Source organism: Eutrema salsugineum, unplaced genomic scaffold (assembly GCF_000478725.1).
Source record: "Eutrema salsugineum unplaced genomic scaffold, Eutsalg1_0 scaffold_17, whole genome shotgun sequence".
NCBI classification, from domain to species: Eukaryota; Viridiplantae; Streptophyta; class Magnoliopsida; order Brassicales; family Brassicaceae; genus Eutrema; species Eutrema salsugineum.
This window is the reverse complement of record NW_006256852.1, coordinates 4,382,767-4,388,381: the sequence shown is the minus strand read 5'-3', so window position 1 is coordinate 4,388,381 and position 5,615 is coordinate 4,382,767. Positions and strand designations below refer to the sequence as shown.

General features: G+C 40.3%; 1 non-coding gene across 1 annotated transcript; it reads left to right on the top strand.

The window, feature by feature from the left end:
• Positions 1-415: 415 nt before the first annotated feature.
• On the top strand, positions 416-522 carry LOC112087663. Its single transcript, XR_002900209.1, has one exon. It is a non-coding gene; the product is annotated as a small nucleolar RNA R71 (small nucleolar RNA).
• The last annotated feature ends 5,093 nt before the right edge of the window (positions 523-5,615 follow it).

Genomic DNA, 5,615 nt, shown 5'->3' with positions numbered 1-5,615 from the left:
TGTAATTTGCATCAGGAAGTTGTTGTTGGAGCGATTTTGGTATGGCACCACTGCTCCTACGTAGTTCACATCTTCTTCTTGAAATGCTTGATTAATGTGATCGATATCACTAGGTCCTTCATCTTCTGCGCCATTGTTGGTTTCACAGGCATGGATCGGGCGATTGTTGCTCTTCAGAAGCTGGCTCACCATGTTCTTCAACTCGGTTATCTCCTTGTTTTCTGTTCCGGCTTGCTTCATCGATCGATCGTATTCAGGACAGTCATTGCTATTGGCTTGAGCCAAATTTTTGTTGAGAGCTCTTCCTTGGGTTATCGTCTTTTGCCCAAAATCTCCATTGCTAGCTGTATCAAGTGAAAGTTTGTATTTTGGTTGCAAACCTCGATAAAATGTGCTCAGCAGGCTTGATCCATGAAATCCATGATGAGGGCAATCATGTTCATACTCCTTAAAACGTTCCCAAGCTTCATAGAAAGATTCAGTTGGCCCTTGTTGAAAGGTTGAGATCTTCGTTCTCAGATTGTTCGACCTTGACTTAGTGTAGAAATGGTTTAGGAAAGCAGTTCTACATTCTTCCCAATTGGTAATCGATCCTGCAGGCAAAGACTTCAACCAACGGTGAGCTTTATCTGGTAATGAAAAAGGGAACAACTTACACTTTAAATAGTCAGGTGGAACTTGGTTTGTTCTCATCATGCTACAAATTTCTTCAAAAAGCTCGATATGGTCCATTGGGTGCTCAGAAGGAACTCCATGGAACTGGTTTTGCTTCACCAATGAGATGATTTGAGGCTTGACTTCAAACTCATTCCGGTTTGGAAATGGTACTTGAATTGCAGATCTATTCTAAAAATTTTGAGTAGGTGCATCAAAATCAGCTATGCGATGATTCCTGGCTTGTCTTCGGTGTTGATTTGCTGGCGGAATGGGGCGGTGAATGCGTTCATTCGGCTGCATTGCTGGGTGGTCACCATCGGCTGCATTGATGGGTGGATCAAGGTCTTCACGTCCTTCTCTCTCTCGGTTCTGGTGGTTTCTTGGAAGAACATCATCCTCCTCTCCATCTTGTCGAGCATGATCACCTTCTATGTGATCATTCTCTTCGTTTTCTCCATGTTCGGACCCGTCTTGGTCCATATTTAAATTTCGATTAATAGGATCTCCAGGCTGGTCGTCGTTGGCCATTCCTTGCGCTCGTCTAAGTCTTCGAAGTTCTCTTTCGTGTCTGTCTATCTCGTCTAGAATTGGAATGTCTCCTGCAGGTCTACGCCTGGTATTCATGCAATTCAGAGAAAACAAAAGAAGGGAAAGATAGTTCAGAAAAACTTTAAGAAAGAACTAGAGATCAGGTGTCTAGAACAGAAGTTAAAACAAGAAAAATAGCAAAAGGCAGTGAAACAAATCCCCGGCAATGGCGCCAAAAACTTGATGCGTGCTCGTGTCAACTACGTGAGGGAACAAGTTTTACCCTTAACAAAACAAATGAAAGCCGCAAGTGCACAGCTAATCAGTTGTAGTATTTAGGGATCGAATCCACAGAGATTTGTGTGCCTGGTATTCTTCTACGGTTTTTAACTTTATGTCTAGACTAAATTGGTTTTAAAGGTTGGTTGTTTTTCTTGCGAATTAAACTAAAACAAAAGAAAGCAAATAAATCTATCCTAAAAAGCAGGTAAGAAAATCGAATGGAATGCAATTAGAATAGGCAAATATCGAATGAAAGACTAATAAGGCAAGTAAGATATCGCATGAAAGGTAAATAAAGCAAGTAAATAATGAACTAAGGAAATTGAAATGCAGGTCTAAGAAAGCAAGTAAAAATCGATGGAATTGTAAACTATGGCTAAAAACGCTGAGCTTTTGGGAACTTTAAGGGATCATAATCGGTTTTAACACTAAGGTAGATAGATTGGGATTGACAGATAATGATATATGGGTTCTAGAGCTAGAGTACGGCGGTATGACTACGTCACTGTCGTGATCATAACCAACTGTTTCTCGCAACCCTGACCAGTAGGTTTCCACTCTGGCCCTGGAAGGGAGAGAACGCAAGAGCTGCACAAGACTCGTCAATACTCACGATCTCGCCGCAGGTAGGTTTCCACTCCTAAGGAAAAAACGCCTGTTTCATTCTAGGGCTAATACTTAATGAAAACTTTCGCAACACTAACTATCTAGATCAGATACTAGGTGATCAATCAAGCATACATGCAATAAGAACAAGAATAAACAGAGAACAGGTCGAAATCCCAGATCTATAAACCTAGATGTCTTAATCGATTATGAGAGCCCCTTTCGGGAACCCTAAGCCCAACTCAGGATCTACTCAGACATGGCTGAGTTCAACATCATCATTGGTTTTAATAAAAGTAATGAAAAACAGTAAAGAAAAGAGATAAAGAAAGTTTCTCTATTGAAGAACTCGAACTTGAACAATCTTCTACAAAAATCTCATAAAAACGTCTGAAAGAAAAGGGTTTCTGTAAAGTATGAAGGGTGGTCTCTAAAAACGACGTAAATGACATGTATTTATAGTCTCCAATACTCCATGGTCTCTAGGATTCCGGAATTGAGGCTGAGAATGACTTTGGGCTTCAGATAAGTGGGCTTTAACTCGGAGATTGATTGCCGCGGTCTGGAGTGTTGTGGCCGCGGCAATTGGCTTGTTGGCCGCGGTCGGGAAGCTTCTGACCGCGGCAAATAGCTTGTTGGCCGCGGTCGGGTGAGTTGCTGACCGACTTCGAATGGCTCCGGGGCTAATGAAATATCTTGAGATCCAACCGTTGGAATGTCTCCAGACCAAGTGCATTTGAAAGCTGGTTGATTCTTCTATAAGTTGTCCAATTTTGAGGGTGATCAGACGGTGAGAAGGTCTTCGTCTCTCCATGAGAGTTCTGACAGTCTTTATTTATCCAAAAGAGTCTTTTTGTTCCATTTTGTGCCTCTTTATCCCAAATTACCTAAAAAGTCTTTTAAAATCCGGAAACATAGAAATCCTTTGAAAACCTTTGAAAATGGAGTAAAAACACCTGTAAAAGATATTAAAATGATCCATAAAAATGGTCAAAATCTGGTGTTATCACATAGTATTAAAAAGTAGAATAGAACTCGAAAATAGCAGAGAAACAAAAAAGGTTTCAGGAGATAGATCTCTCTCCCTAAACTTAAAACAAAGCTTACAATTGTATCTTTCTCTAAATTTTTCGTCTCTCTCTAAAAATGAATTAAATGATAAGTATTTATAGTTTCCAATGCTCCATGGTCTCTAAGGTTCCAGAATTGAGGCTGAGAAAATGACTTGGGCTTCAGAAATGGGCCTTCTAAATCAGAGATGGCTGGCCGCGGTCGGATAGGACGTGGTCACGGTGAATGGATGCTTGGCCGCGGTCGTATAGCCTCTTACCGTGGTGAAGAGGCTGTTGGCCACACGTGGAAATGCTTGCCGGCTGGTTTACGGGACATCTTGCTCTTCGCGTAACTTTTGATTGAACCGTTGCATTGCCATTCTGTAAGGTGTGCTGAAAGCTGATAGTTCCATCTTTGAGGTCTCCAAATTTGAGCTGGATCAGATGGTGAGAAGGTCTTTATTTGAGGGTGAAATTTTGACGGTTTGACTCTCAGCTGAAATCTGGTCTTCTATCCATTTTGTTAAGCTTTTCCCTAGGTTTCCTGAAAAGAGTCTTGGAACTACAAATACTAGAAAAACATAATAGAAACACTTAAAAGCAATAAAAAACATAGAAAAAATATTTCAAAACGTTCCATAAAAATGGTCAAAATATGGTGTTATCAACTCCCCCATACTTAAACCTTTGTTTGTCCCCAAAAAAACCAAAAGTCTAACCAGGTTAAGTGAAAACAAAAATAGGAAATGACATGAACTCCTAAGCTTGGACCATAGATCGTACATCAATCCACAACTTAGTCTAGAAAATTTTCACCAAGACACAAGAGATACTAGTCCACTTTTTCCGTGATTCAAAACTTAAACAATCTAAATCTCGATTTCAGTCAACTAGATCTCTACATTCATTAAGTGCAAAAGTGAATTCTCATCAAAGACATCATTCAGGGTAGACGGCGTTTGGCATTAAGGGCTGTTTAAATGGTGGAGTTAAAGTGTTTCAGGTTACCTGATGAATCTGGAGGATGCAAGATATTATGCAAAACCGCAAGAGAGATAAGGACCTGTTGATGACCGCAATTTTTAGTCACTTCTTTTTGCCTAATGTTGTTGCATAATCCTTCCTCCTTTGTTGTGAAAAGCTGTTCCCCCAGACTAAGATTTTTTGCGGGAATCAGAAAAATGATCTCCAAAATTCCATAAAATCGAACTCTAGCTTGCCTCAAGGATAAGATCGATTCTCTTAGACTCTCTAAGGTTTTATTTACTTTTCTTTCTCATACTTTTTTTTGAAAGGGGAAATAACCTTTTAAAGAGAGAGAAAGCCTAAGGGATGAAAATGTGCCCATGTTTGGAGATTTTTCTGAGGTAAGCTGAGTTTTCTCCTTTGTTGAATCCTTTCGGTAAAGTTTCCGGCAAAATCGCAGTTCTTCATCTTGGTGACTGAAAACTACGTCGTTCCTCTTTCTCTCCGACATTTTTGCACATATCTGCATATAAGACAATAGAGAAAACAAGAGTGCATGTCGTTCGAAAGAGGTTTTGTTAAGTTGGGAAACTAGCTAAAGATGAACTAGCCATTCAGGATCAACTGAGAGTGGTAAAAGGGTAAAGGAGTCTTGAATGTACGATTCGTTTCCCTAGTCTAATGCTTTAATGAGAGAGTTAAGTCCATGTTAAGTCCAAATAAAACAGAGCTAGTGTATTCCTTCATCTAAATCGAATTCATTCAAATTCCTCTTGGGTACTTCGTTTCAAATGTGTTTAGCTACCGCCTAGTCTAGTCCTAAATCATGAATGAGCATGTCACTAGGAACATTCTAAAAGCACACAGTCGACTATCATTGATTCATGTTCACCAAATTTGTTTTTGAAAACCGTTTTTGAAAAACTTTAAAGAAAATGCAAAAAGTGTAGATAATGCAAGACTCATGAAAGAAAAGTGGTTAGAAAGGGATTAAATCTTCCCCCAGACTTAAATCACACTGTCCTCAATGCAAAACAAGTCAAGACTGGATGAGAAAAATGCATAGATAATCGAATTTGGTAAGCCAAAGAGAACTTACCTGGATCCGAGATGCTGATGAAGATGGACCAGATCCATTCGGGAAGATGCGGGAAGGTGATAAGTGGTGATGGGAGGTGGTGGGAAGTGATGAATGAGGTGAAATGGGGTTTGGTGAGGTGGAATGAGGTGAAGTGGTTGGTTTGGGGTCGGGTGTCATGTAAATGACTATTGGCCGCGGTCAGAGCTCACGCGACCGCGGTGAACCTATGCCTGGCCGCGGCCACAAAAACGCGGCCGTAGTCGAAGTGGGATTTGTCGCGGGAACTCAAATGCGGCTTGTTTCCTGTTTCTCCTTGGTTCCTGCTGGGCCGAGCAGTCAGAGATCATCCTTCTTTTTGGTTATGTTGGTTTTTTTTTATGTTTTATAAGTAACACCTGAAACTAAGAAAAAGAAAAAGATCAATAGAAAAAAAAAGAAATTTT